The 14,846-nt window shown below is 37.6% G+C and overlaps 1 long non-coding RNA gene across 1 annotated transcript in view; it reads right to left on the bottom strand.

Moving 5' to 3' along the window:
- Positions 1 to 14,640: 14,640 nt before the first annotated feature.
- LOC129013564 (uncharacterized) overlaps positions 14,641 to 14,846 on the bottom strand; it is a 28,501-nt gene continuing 28,295 nt past the window's right edge. Inside the window, exon 4 of the long non-coding RNA XR_008494021.2 lies at positions 14,641 to 14,755. This is a non-coding gene — a long non-coding RNA (uncharacterized LOC129013564). The remainder of the gene's footprint in view (positions 14,756 to 14,846) is intronic.

Genomic DNA, 14,846 nt, shown 5'->3' with positions numbered 1-14,846 from the left:
AGCCATCGTGCCAGGCTGGGAAAAGATGAATTTTCAATAAATATTTCAGGATACTGAATGTCCATCTGGAGAAATAAAATTTACTTTTAAACTCATGCACAAAATCGACTTCAGGTGGATTATAGACCTCCATAGAAAAAAGAATTCAATGGAGTATTTAGAATTTAATATAGGAAAATAGTTCCATTACAATAGGGTAGGTGAGGAATTCTTAAAAAGCACCTACAAAGTGTTTATTCTAAGAGAGAAGTGCTATTCTAACATAGTTGATGTGAGTAGGAACACTGGGTCAAGCTCAAGGTTGTTCTAAGTCTTTTCCTGTAGGGCTTCAGCTCAGATTCAGAGCTACAACTTTCAGGTCACAGTAGTGTCTACCTCTTGAGATGCTGTGACAACTTAATGCACTCATACACAAAATGTGTAGACTAATAGCAGGTTTGAAAGGAAAATAAAATCTCAGAACACTAAATCACTATGCCCAATGGGAAAGTTACGCTTGGGAACTGTGTCACACTAAAACAGACTTCCTTTTTTTCCCAAATAGACAGCTGTAATTATACATGGTTACTTTATCTTATGCAAAATGTAGATCCAGCAAACATGAGATGAATGCATAATCAACTCCTCTATTTTCACTCCTGACACTGGGAAGGGTCAGACGTTATTGGCAGGTCTGTCTTTTGTCCCTGGCTCTGCACCTGATACATAAGTAAAATTTCTTACTTCCTAGATTTTTTCACTACAAGTAAGAGTTACTGAGGGGTAACATTACAATTAACATATATAATTGAATCTACTAGATGCATCCAAAGTGTATAATAAAAGTGAGATGTGTTTTTAGAAAAAAAAAACGCTATAGAAAGGTATGAGAAATGTGTTTTCCTTACAAAGGGAAAGTACTTTTGTCTACGGTAGAGGTTTTCAAGTTGTCTTTAAATTAAAGGCAAACTGATGGATAAAGCTAAATGGATACAGAAAGTTGGGGCTTGGTGTGGTGGTTCATTCCTGTAATCCCAGCACTTTTGGAGGCCAAAATGGGAGGACTACATGAAGTCAGCAGTTTGTGACCAGCCTGGGTAACAAAGTGAGGTACCATATCTACAAAAAAAAAAAAAAAATGAGCCAGGCACAGTAGTGTGTGCCTGTTGTCTCAGCTACTCAAGAGGCTAAGGCGGAAGGACTGCTTGAGGCTAGGAATTTGAAGCAATAGTAAGCTATGACTGTGTCACTGCATTCCAGCCCAGGTGATAGAGTGAGACCGTGTCTCAAAAAAAAAGGGAAAGGAAGCTTGGAGAGAATTTTTTGTTGTTGTTCTAAGGTAAAATCATAGGACAAAACTGAAAGTTCAGCGGAATTGTAGATTTGTAGCAGATTGATCTTGCAAAAGAAATATTGTTTGTGTCCAAGTGGGCTGAAATTTAAAGGGTATTATTATTCAGTCTTTCTATAAATTGCACATTAAAAAGCACATTTATGCAAGCCCAGGATCTGGACATGATTTTTTCAGAGAACTTATCTGCTTCTCAGTAAAAAACAGTAAAAGGTTAACAAGCATTTCTTAAATCTTACCTTATGATTAAACTGATTGATATTTGATGAATTCATTCATAAAATTTTATTAAAATTGCTTTAGTATTAACACCACGCTATGCAAAGGTAAAGTTGGTTTTCTTTTTTGAACCAGGATTTTGTTTAATATTAAGAGAGAGTAAAAGATTTTTGTTTGCCTTTTGGGCAAACTGCAGAAGAAGAAGAGGGGAGTAAGGTTCAGTTGGTCTCATACTATATTTAGTAGGCCTTACTGTTTTTTCATTTTTTCAGGGTATTTTTGTTTGTATTTCTGAGACAGGGTCTCACTCTGTCAGCCAGGCTGGAGTGCAGTGGTGTGATCTCGACTCACTGCAACCTCCACATCATGGGTGCAAGTGATCCTCTTTCCTCAGCCTCTGTAGTAGCTAGGACTACAGGCACACACCAATACAAGCAGATAATTTACAAATTTCTTTTCTGTAGAGACGAAGTCTCACTATATTGCCCAGCCTTGTCTTGAACTCCTGGGCTCAAATGATCTTCCCATGTCGGCCTCCCAAAGCAATGGAATTACAGGCACAAGCCAATGCACTCAGCCTGATATTAGACCTTATGGTTTAACAAACTGAATCTCCTTTCTCTATATCAAAGAATAAAGGTTTTTGCTTTTTAGAAATATTTAAAATATCATCTTTGGCTTAATGAGTAATTTATTTCATCGTGATTGGTGATTCCATTTTGTAACATCAAGTGTTTCAAACCTTTGATATTTGACAAACTTTCCAAATCAAATTCTAATTTAGCCTTAGTGACCTAATTAACTTTTTGAATATTACGTCACCTGAAGTCCAACAGGGACAAATCAGCCACATTTAACATGTTAAAATCATACAGAAGCATGTGAAATATTTAACTTTGAGTTCTATTTACCTAAATATTAGCATGTGCTCCAAAATCATATGAGATGCCAATAATTCTGACATGCCTTACTATATGTTATCAGTAATAATTATGATTATGTTAAACTGTTGTATGACACAGAAATAAGCAAATTTCTTCTCAACTGCACCTGTAACTACCACTGTCCTAAGAGTTTTCCATTCACAATTATTGTTTTATTTTGATTATTCTCAAAAAGTGGTTTATAAAAAACCAGTGGGCCAAAACTTGCTGCTTTAGAAGAGTTCGTGAAAATGATTCTGATAGGTTTTCTTGAATTTAGGTTTCTGATAACTGTGGAGATTGTGCCATTGTACTAATGAAAACAACAACAATAAAAACAACAAAACTCCCAGGACTCTAATTAACAGGCTGATATGTTCATGAGGATTGCTAAGCCAATATAAAGTAGAACAAGTTAATTGTGTGGGACTGATGTAACAGAAGACTGAAACAACTTTTTAGGACTTTTTTATTTGAAACATTGATGACTATTTTTGTTTTTCAGAGTAAAGAAAACTTTTTTCTTAGCTATTTATAGTTTTTAACAATTGAATATGGTACACTCTTTAGAGAAAAATTTCAAGTACACTTCTTTCTCTTTACCTGATTTCCCCAGAATTTGAAACCTATTTCTGAATATTCTTAATTTATGGTAATATAAGTTATTTGCATATGATCAATAACAATTTTTTTTTGTAATGGGACACAATTGGAGATACTGGTTACCTTGCCAAGGCTTTGGCTGGAATAGCATATTTTCATCTATGAGCAGATTGCTTTGAGAAATTTAGGTTGAATAATAGAACCAATAAAATTGTTTGGAGAGACTGGCCCTGTGCCTTCTCTATGCAGTTTCTTTACAGATTTTCTGATCTGTGGTAAGAAACACATGTCACTTTCTGACAGGCCTAGGAACTCCAAGTAATCTTGCGACCTCAAGATGAGAGGAATTCACCCAGTTCATACAGTTATTTGCAGGCACAATAAATCCTTGTTTGAGCCTGAGGGGCTATTTGAAAAGTCAAATGGTAGACACTTTGTTTAAAAAAAAGTTCCATCAATGCCAACTTAGAAGAGCCTATATGGAAAAAAAAATACTCTTGCTGCACTTTATGAAAATAATCAGGCCAAGTACGATAGGACTAAAACTTATTTTGGAAATAAATTGGTCTTACTATGATTTTTCTTTAGTAAAAATGGAAGACTATAGAAAGAAAAAATGTATTTCAAATGAAACTACAGTACATCTTTTATTGGATTCTAGCCCTGTTCATTGTCCTCCAGTTTTATTATTGGTTTACAATTTAGCTAGACTGGATACTAAATTCTTTGCTGGCTACAAGTCTCGAAACTAACATTTTCAATGTTTTTTTTTTTTCTTTCCCATTTTTTTCTGACTTGGAATTAGTAGAAAACTGTGCTTTTTGTAAAGTCCGGCAGATTGAAACTAAAAAACTTAAACTTTGGGAGAAATAACAGCATCTTATTTATTTACATAAAACATTCCATGACTGTCTACTTATATATGGACTTCTCTGTAATATAGTCTATCGGTTTTCAAGGATTGCTCTCTACTTTGTTGCTATAATTCAGCTTTGTCTCTTTTTCCTTCTTTTTTCCCTTTATTTCTTATTCCCCCTATTTCTTCACAACCTTCTAGAATGAGTCTCCTTAAAAATGTGGATCCTAACCTTCTAGGAATAAACCATCCTAATGTTGAAAGATTAGGGGAAAAACATAACCAAACACTCATTTTCTTCTAAAATGCTTTCTCTGAAATATTTTGAAGAACAAGGAAAATAAAATCTTGGGATCCAAAATTCACTATGCCAAAGGAGAAGTTGGGAACTGAGTCATGCTAATACTACCTTCCTTTTGTTCCCAAAGAGACAGCTGTAATTTCACAAGGTGGCTTATCTTATGTAAAATGTAGATCTACCACGCACAAGACAAATGCACAATCAACTTTTTCCCCATTCCTCCTTACACGTGCAACATCTGGATGCAGTGAGTGCTAATCCAGGCCTCATAAGGATGTAACACTTGCCTCACTGTCTTTCCCCCTGTTCTTTATCCTGCATCCACTCCTGCCTGGTCTCACCCCTATAAATATGGAAGTCAGCAAAACCCTCTTTGAAAAAGGCACAGGCCACAGAGCCTACTGTGACTTGTGTTTCTTTATCCTTAAACTTGGCAAAATAATTCTCTGAAATGAATGAGATCTGTGTCAGTCATTTTTGGGTTACATAGGTCTACACTAAACACTAAGTCAGTATTTCCTACTAGTGACAGCTTTTTTCAAGTAATTGCAAGAAGTATCATATGTATCAATAGCAAAATACATCATTATTTTACATCACAATAAAAGCATATAACTATTGAAAAACTAAGACATCACAAAAATTTTATCTCATATATGTTGAAAATAATACTTTTTGTTTGAAATGCCTGTTCCTCGGTGCCATAAAGAAATAGCACTTGAATATAATTTCCTCAGCAAGGCCATTTCTGTATTTTCTGCAGAAGGGGTACACTCACCAGCAGTTTTCCCATGAGAGTACACCGAACAAAGGAGACATGGTCATTTATAACCTGATGCTTCCACCCTACTACTGTGTCCAGTTTCCATTGGCTGGAACAGGCCCTCACATTCTGTATTTGTCCCGACTGGCTAGCAACTTAGAACTTTTTAAAAGAGGCAAAGGCAGAGGAGTACAAAGGAAGGGGGAAGTAACTTTTGGAATGCTGAGAAAGGTAAAAACACCTTCAAATAAGGAAGAGGAACAGGCTATGACCTAATGCTTGCTTGGACCAATATAAGCATGCCAGGGCAAATATTTAGGCTAAATTGTGGGAGCTAAGAACAGAAAGTACATTGATTTCTTTATTAAGGCTAGCAGATATTTAAGAATGTTAGCACAGGTCTTTGAATAAATTTTGCTTCTAAGAGAAGTTACTACTTATTCCTAATGAGATGGGGAGGAAAGTCTTTGAAGAGGAACCTCTACTTTACTTTTTACATTTTTGAACTTATATAAATGTGTGTATTTATGTTATATCACTACTATGATCATGAGACAGAAAATGAAAGCAAAATAGGTAATAAAGATTTTCTAAAATTTCTCATATTTGGATAAAACTCTTCTAAATCACTGTGCAACTCACCTTGTCCATGGATTTTTCCTACACTAGCATCATCTCTGCTAATTAGGAGTTTTGCGGATGCCATATTTGTAGTGAGAGAACTATAAGAGTTTCTGTTAGATTATGTTTCTCATCTACTAACGTCCCTCTCCAAGTTATGATGTTAAAGATACCACCAGAATGTGAAAACGGAAGTTTTTTACATCAAGTTCACTTGTGTGCACACAAAGTCCATCACATTATGACTGTCTTCTAACCAATAGTCTTTTTACAATATTATGATCCATCTCTATTTAGAAGATGTAAAAAATATGCCTTTTAAAATAAATGGAACACACTATTTTTCCCTGTGACTGCCCCCTTCTCAGTATAAAATTTCGTCGGCTCATCATATGTATTCTGGTCTATTATTGGGAAAACATGCTTAACTATAGTTTCAAATTAGTTGAAAAACTCCATTTACCTGCTACCTCAGGATTAGAGAGAGAGTTATTATTGGGCTACTAGAATTCCTATTTTAAATATTGCTGTGTATTGTTTTAATTTTATATAACCTGGGCATTCATTTTGTATATGGTTTTGACATTCTCATACCAGAAATAGGGTTTAGAAATCCATGACACTTTCCACTTTGGGGCCTCCTCCATGTTCCTCAAAGTAGTCACTGAACATAGCCCCTTATAAAACCTGCTCAAGGTGACTACTCCATATAAGACAGCTGAATACCACCTTTATCTCACCCCACTGTCCCCTGTGGGAACTGCACAGATATTCGGCAGTAACCACCTCTCAGTCACACTTTGACTGTGGAAATCATGGTTGCTTCACCTTAACCCAGCAATTTGAACTCCTCATGAGAAACCTGCTTGGGTAACACTCCAAAACCCAATGTGATGTTTAGTTTAGGAGTCAACTAACTGTATTAAAGAATACCTAGAACACTGGCAAAGCATTACTTCTGGGTCTGTGAGGGTTTCACCAGAAAGGTCTGAAATGGGAGTTGGTAGACAGAGTGGGTAAGATCCTGTGATGGAGCAGGGACCCTTTGTTAGGGGCCTGTAGCTTCCCCAAGCAGGGAAATAAAGGAAAATCATGAGTCCCTTCAAGGGAAATCCCTGGTACCTAGCTAGCACTGACAAAGAAATAAGGAACTTGATAAGCAAGAAAGTTATAGTAGCCTAAACAATAGCCAAGGAAGTTACAGTCAGAAGATGTTTGTTTTGTTCCAAAGATCACATCTTAACATACATTCCTGAGTCATTTTTCATAAACCTAGAACCCCATCAAATGCATCTGCTGACAAGTACACCTCAGATAAGGGGGTCCTGAAAACTGAATTCTGACTGCCATTCTTTGTACTAAATTTCTTCCTGAGGGGCCTAGAGGGAGGCAAATCCATTAACCACAGAGCTAACATTTTCTTCTGCTGACCCCCCAAGTTTTAAAAACAAACCTTCTTTTCTTTAAGCAATTATAAATCAGAAAACCCTTGAACCTATGTATGGGCTGTAAGCCCCTGCTTCAAACTATCGTGACTTTTCAGGACAAAACCAATGTGTAACCTCCATGTACTGATTTATAATTTTGCCAGTAACTTCTGCTTTCCTGAAATTTACCCCTGCTTTAAAAAAACCCTTACCTGCAAGCCACTGGGGAAGTGGAAACTTAAGCATTAGCTGCCTCATCCGCCTTGCTTGACAATGTCCAGATAAACACCTCTTTTTCTCCCACTGCAAATGTCAGTGTAGATATATAGTCTTACTGCACTGGGTGAGCAGTCCTGAGATGAATTCTATAACAATCCACCCTCTATGTGGGTAGGCACCATCCAGTGGGCTGGGGGCCCTGATAGAATGAAAAAGTAATGAGAATGATTTTGCTCTCCCTCTCCCCTGGAGCTGGTACACTCTCTGCCTCCTGCCCTTGGACACCTTAACTACAGACTCTATTCCTTGGGACTCCAGGACTTACTTCTGCATCCCTCCACATTCTCAGGCCTTTGGCCTCAGACTGAGAATTACACTGTCAGCTTTCCTCATTCTGAGACTTTCAGCCTTGGAATGAGCCAGGCTACTGGTACTCCATGGTTTACAGCTTACAGAAGACTTGTCTTGGCTTCCATAATCACGTGACCCAATTTATCAAATTAATGCCCCCCATCCATCTATCAATATCTGTATCTGCTTGGTTCTGTATCTCTGAAGAATGCTAAACACGTTTTATTTGTTAAACCATGAATGATTGTAGAGAACCAGAATTTTAGGAATGAGTTTCTTTCATTGGTTTTGGGGTTTCTAAACTTAGATCTCTAAACTGATGATACCTAAAAATGCTAAAGACTCTATTTCTAATAGTCCAGACAACATTGCTAGTCCATGTCATAAACTGCTTAAGAGATATGCAAACATCTACCTTTGACACTCCTAATCAACACTGATAAAAGACAAGGAACTTGGTGACTCTGAAAGCACACCTGTAAACATCTGTGGAAAATCAAGGACTCTGCTTCTAGCATTGATGAGTAAAGTGATGGATAAAAAAGATAAGCTAAGAGATTCAAATTTCAGAATTCGGCTTCACATAAAAAGCCTTAGAGCTTCTTACAGTGCTCTGAGTGAGAATTTTATCTCCTATACTCATGGGGATGAAAATGCTAGAAGTCAAACACAAACCCTCACCATGCAATTGGCTGAATTACTATGAAAGTTGAACTTTCAGCCTGGCAAGGTATCTACTATAAATTTATAGCACTGTACAGAGAAGAATGGAACTCTGCAGATTGGGTTGGGAACATTTTGGGAGACCATATTGAGGCTGGAGACATTGAACTCTGAAATTGTGATGTCTTCTTTGCCAGCAGACCTGACCCACTACTGACATCCTCTTGGCAGTAGCCTCTTCACCCACACATAAGCGGTTCCATCTCTGTCTGAAGGGATTACGCCAGCATTGCCTCAGGGAAAGTTAATGGACTCCCCTGAGGCAGTTGGGGAGGAATGCAATGCAGATTGTTCTAAGGTCCTACACCCACCACTCCTTTTTGCTCCTAGACCTGTAAGTAGACTCAAATCTCAAAATGCCCTTAAAAACGATATACAAAGTTTGGCCCACTGGAGGTTCATGACAGTTCAAGAAGACTACTTGAGTTGATAATTTATACAAGCAGAAATCTGAAGAACAGATGTGGAAAAGGGTATTAAGAGTTAGGATAATAGTGGAGGAAACACAAAGTTGGATCACCCGGATTTATTGATATGGACCCATTAAAAAAGATACTGCTTGTAGTTTTACAGCATGGGAAATTAGAAAGGGCCCTAACAGTTTGGTTGGTTGGCTGAACCATGAATCAAAAGATGGCCCTTATTTAGCCAGTTGAATATGTCTGATCTCCCTTGGACTAACATAGAGGAAGAGATTTAAAGGCTTAGAACAAATGGAACTCCAGAGTGCATTTGTCCTTTGTCCTGTGGTGCCCAGCCAGTGCGAGAGCTTTTATATCTTAAATTACTCAAAAGGTAGCCCAAGGCCTAGAAATCCCCTGAAAACTCCACACAGCAAGGAGACCCCAGTCCTCAGGAGAAGCAGAAAAAGCCACTTAAAGCTTAAAAAGAACGATGGCTAAACTGTGCTGGGAAACAGAGGAAAACTGGCTCACTCTCTTACCATAGCTCTTCTGGACTCTAATCATCCGGTGGATGTGAACATGCATTCTCTGACAGTAGTCAGCCTCTTTTCCCAGGCACCTATGTCATCAGTCACCGGGCTTATGAATAAAGTGGCCACAGAGGTAGGGACTGAGGTTTTGCATACACACAGCAACCTGGAATTCCTTTCACCATGGCCAACCAGGTTACAGACCCCTCTGAGTGTTCCAGCTGTCAGCAGCGGAAACTAACACCGAGCCCCCATATGGCACCATTCCCCAGGAAGATCTGCCAATTTCCTTGTGGTAGGTTCATTACATTGGGCAGCTTTCATCAGGGAAGGGGCAGCATTTTGTTCTTCCTGGAATAGTAAGACAGTTACTCTGTCTATAAATTTTACTTCCTTGCATGCAGGTATTCTGTGGAAACTACCATCCATGGACTTAAAGAATTCCTATCTACCATCATGGTATTCCACACAGCATTGCTTCTCAACAAGGAACTCACTTCACACACAAAGAAGGGCAGAAATGAGCTCCTGCTCAGAAACTTCAGTGAATTCACCATGTTCCCTATAATCCTGAAGCAAATCACTTGAAACAATGGTGGAATGACCTTTGGGAGTTACGGTTCCAGCACCTGCTACATGACAATACTGTGTAACTGTGGGGCAAGGTTCTCTAGAAGGCTGTATATGCTCTGAACCAACATGCATTATATGGTGTCATTTCTCCCGAAGCAGTGTGGTCACAAACACTTCATCAACCTCTAAGGACTCCCAGATATTTCCTATCTTCTAAACCCTCACAAGAATACAGGCTTTTACTAGTAGTCTGCCTCTCTAAGATTCTTTTAGACTCTGCCCATCACCCAGTTTGAAAGACACTTTCATATTTTTAGGTATTCATTTTCAGCAAGAACCTACTTGTCATTACCAGTTTTCTGTATTAGTCCCTTCTTTGTTGCTTAAAACAGAATACAAAATATTGGGTAATTTATAAAGAAAATAAATGTATTTCTTACACTTAAGGCATAAATGATGGCTTGGCGGCCTCCACAAATTTCAAAGTATTTTTTTTTTTTTTGACAGCCTGGGAGTCCAGAGAGAGAGGTGTCACAGGGCCAGATCCACTGCAGAGAGCCCCCAGTAGAAGGATGCCAAACACAAATGTGGGGTTGGAGCTGCTGCAAAGAGTCCCCACCAGGGCAATGCCAAGTGAAGCCACAGCATTGAAGTCACTGCAGGGAGTTCCACATGGGTAATGCCTAGTGGTACCAATACCAGGATCCCAAGATTGTGAAGTCCCCTATGGCATTCAATGCCTGCCTGGGAAAATTTCAACCAGTACAAGCACCCACGGGTGATTCACCAAGGAAAACCTTAGGGGTGACATTGCCTAGGGCTTGCCACTCCAACCCTCACCCCAGGGTGTTAAGGAGTAAAAAAAAGAACAAAAAACAAGGCTCTCCAGCTTTAAGATGTAATATTTGTCCTCCTGGACTTCAAATTTACTTAGGGGCTGTTACTGTTTTCTTTGTGTCTATTTCTCTCTTATAGAATGGGAATGTGTACATTACGTTTATCCTGAAATCAACTTTGAAAAAATTCTAACAGTGAGAAAATTATGACTGTAAAAGAGATATGACCTGACTGAATCCATCTTGCCTTTAATCTCCAAGCTGCCCTTGTTTGTTCCTGGACAAAGGGAACATTAACATTATAGCCTATCTTTGAAACAAAGATGAAAGCCCCTCCTTGAAGCAAATCCCTTAATTGCTTGGGGACCAGATCACCTTTGTAAAACCAACAAATTAACCACAAGATTAGAAAATATGGCTCAGGGGTCATACAGCCAGAGGCCATAAGATTACTAACATCCTCAATTGCTCCTAGAGATAGCATTCATACTGTGAACCCTAAGGGGCCTAGGATCCCTATAAGCCCACTGTTTGGGCTGGCCCTGCAGACTCCTCAGTTACAAAATTTGCTACACCTCCCTGAAACAAAAAAGTTGAAGTTTCCCTCTTATCTTGTTTTATGTCCTTGAAAACTTGACTTCATAACCATGTGAGGGTGCTGTCCCTTGTTCTCCCACATACAGAGGGTTGGAATTTTTGCATTCATGTCAGGCAGCCAGTCTGAAAGGATACATGATAATGTCACAGCTTGCTTTAAGGATTCTCTTTGGGCAGTTAAAATCCTTGAAGCTTGGAGCTGACTGACCTACGTTATTTCTGAACAACAGCCACTGCCCCATACTGTAGCTCAGTAACTAAGGTTTTTCCCTTTTACTGCAGCAGCCTGGGTTTGATTCTCAGCTCAAGCAGTAAGCCCTTTCTACTGTGATATTTGGAGACTTTTTGCCATTCATTCGATGATTTTCTTCTCTATGGACATCTTCTCACTTTCTGTCTTAAATTTTCCTTTCCAAGCTATCTTTGGGGAAATTCTAAATGTTGCAAAAACTGCTTGCCATCCCTCTGAGACACCTCATGCATCCATAGTTAAGTCATAACCTTAGTTAGGCTTCTAAGTTTCTCATGGGCCGTTACTTTTGGAAAAGTTGAAAGCCAAAAATACTACCTATTTGTCCTGGCTAAAATCTATTAATAAAAGATTTCAGCAGATTTTCTTTTGAGATCTCTGTAATCAAAAATCAACTTGATTAAGGCTGATATTGAGCTACATGTGTACAGATACTATTTTGAAGCCTTTGGTCTCCCTCTGTAAAAATTTCTCATTCAATGGAATTCTTTCTGATCCTCCATTTACTCCTGTCTGTTCTTCCTTCCTCTTGTATCTAACCTTTTTGACTTGCAGGACCTGAAATTACTTTGCATTATGAAAAAAAATTAACCTTGATGTGTAATAGCTAGATAAAAAATGTCCTTTTTAAAATGACTAATGGTAGTTGCTTATAGTAAGTGACTATTTCTACAGGGTGATACTCTTTTATTCGTACATTTAAATAAGAAGGGTTTGCTCTCATGGGCTAATTACAGAGTGGGCTGATGGGTGCTGGGTTGTCCAGCAGCCTTGGGAAAATGTCCTTACAATGAAACACACTGTGGAAGCATTGCAGTGTGTCATGCCATACTGTTTGCCTCTTTAGGGGACCCAGGATTCGGTATAAAAATAAGATTCCTCATTTAGGGGAATCTGTTTTGCCTTCCAGCTCTGCCTGCTTCCTAGGCCCTAGAAACTGCATGCTTTCCTGGTTCTGTTCCTTAAAAGGTTCCACCACAAAGGCAATAATCCCATTTAAAAACTTAACAACTTTAAGAAAATCTCCACATGTAAGAGTGTCTGCTTTTCCTGGCCATCCTGACTGAACTTTTACCCCCACATTTTTCCTTGGTTTAGATAAAATATAAATTCTCTATAATTATTTCACCTAAGAATTATCCCTTTAAAATAAAAATTTGGAACTGCCTGGTTAAAAACTGTTTAGGGCAGGGAACAGGTAATCAAGAGACTGATGATCTAAAATGAAAAAGAAAAACTTAAAAACTGACAAATGAAGAATCCATATAACTCTACCAGATCTGCTTCTCTATGTCTGTGTATTTATATGCTTCATATATGCAATATTTTGCTGACAAACTATATAAAAGATCTCTAATTAACTGGCATATATATGCACTTAAATAAAATATTTTATCAGAAAACATTTAACTAAAATGCTTTTTAGTTCACATGACTCTAATAATCTTTGAATAATAAAGATAGCTTTAAAGATTATTCGTACAGTAAAATTATTTCTTCAACGTTTAGACATTTGGTCTAAATTAGGCAGGTCAGATATTCTCTTTGCTGTTTTAAGGTTATGAATATCTATGACTTTTTGTAAGTGTCCAACCTGCCTGCATTAGAGCCAGCAGCTTCTAGGTAAAGCCTGGGGATGTGTTGAGTTAGCCACGCCCCCTAGTTATGTTGGAAAGAGTCAGACATTATCTTCATTTCTGTCCTGTGTCCTAGGCTTTGCACTTGGTATGAAATCAAAATTGCTTTCACTAAAAATAAAAGTTGTGAAGATTTAACATTGTAACACATGTAATTGATACTACTGAGAAAAGATTTACATTCAAGGTATATAAAAATTATAAAATGTGTTTTTCTAAAAAGTCATAAGAAGACCCAAAGATATTGTTTTGTTTAAAAAAGTAATCTTGTCTAAATTAGAGGTTTTGAAAATTGTCTTAAGCTAAAAAAATAATAGGACAAAATGGAAGGTTTAAGCAAGTTATAAAAGGTTTGTAAAAGATTGGTCTTGTAAAGAAAGTTCTGTGTGTGAGTGTGAGCAACTTGCCAAAACTTGAAGCAGGTTACTTAGTTTTTCTACAGAATGATCATTAATATAAAAATCACAGTAATACAGGCCCAGAATCTGTCCCCTTATGTGTGATCAGCAGAGTGTTCACGGAGAATTAATCAGTTGTTTAGTAGAAAATTTTAAACAGTTATGCTCAAACTGATTTAGATTGGATAGATTTGTTTATAAGGCTTTAAGTAAAAATTAGGTTTCACATTAATAAAACACTAATGCAAAGGTAAAATTTCATTTTCTCTTTAAACAAGATTTTTGTATAATACTGAGATATAATAAAATATTTTTTATTTGTCTTTTAAATAAACCGAAAAAAGTAGGGGAGACAGAAGATACAGATTCAGATGGCCTCAGGCTGTCTTTATTTGGTCCTGTTGTTTGGGAGTTGAGTCTCCTCTCTACCAATGAATAAAGGCTTTTGCCTTTTTAAATTTTTGAGCTAACATTTTGGCTAAGCAAATGATTTGTGGTTATCTGGGATTCTATTTTGTGATATGAAGTGTTTTAAGCCTTTAATATTTGCACACTTTGAAAAATAAAATTATAAACTAAGAATTTTTATTTTAACTCATTAGCCTTTTAAGTATTAGGTCCCCTGAAGTCCAAAAGAGACATATTTAGCTTATTTGGTATATTAACCAACCTACAGAAAACATTGTCAAATACAAAATCATATTTAACTTTCTTTGGATTATATTTATATAAATGTTATTAGTATGTATTCCAAAATGATATGGTTCCTATAATTCTAATATGCCTTAGTATATATTATCAGTAATAATTATGATTATTACGTTGAATTGTTATGTGCCACAGAAATGACCAGATTTCTTTGTCGATTGTCTCTTTAACAATGGCCTCGTTGGACACAGTGACTCAAGCCTGTAATGTCCTCACTGGGCATGGTGGCTCATGCCTGTAATCCTAGAACTTTAGGAGGCTAAGTTGGGAGGATTGTTTGAGCTCAGGTGTTTGAGATCAGCCTGAGCAAGATAGTGAGACCTTAGATCTACAAAAAAATCAAAAAATTAGTTGGATGTGGTAGCACTTGCCTGTGGTCCCAGCTCCTCTGGAGGCTGAAGAAAGAGGATTGCTTGATCCCAGGAAGGTGAGGCTACAGTGAGCCGTAATTGTGCCACTGGACTCCAGCCTGGGTGACTTGAGACCCTGTCTCAAAAAAATCAAAGTAAAATTAATAAAACAATGGCTGTCCTGAGATTATTGTCATCCACAGATTATTGTGCTCTTTTTTTAACAA

This window comes from Pongo pygmaeus, chromosome 16 (assembly GCF_028885625.2).
Source record: "Pongo pygmaeus isolate AG05252 chromosome 16, NHGRI_mPonPyg2-v2.0_pri, whole genome shotgun sequence".
Classification (NCBI taxonomy): Eukaryota; Metazoa; Chordata; class Mammalia; order Primates; family Hominidae; genus Pongo; species Pongo pygmaeus.
This window is presented reverse-complemented; position numbering and strand designations above follow the sequence as displayed.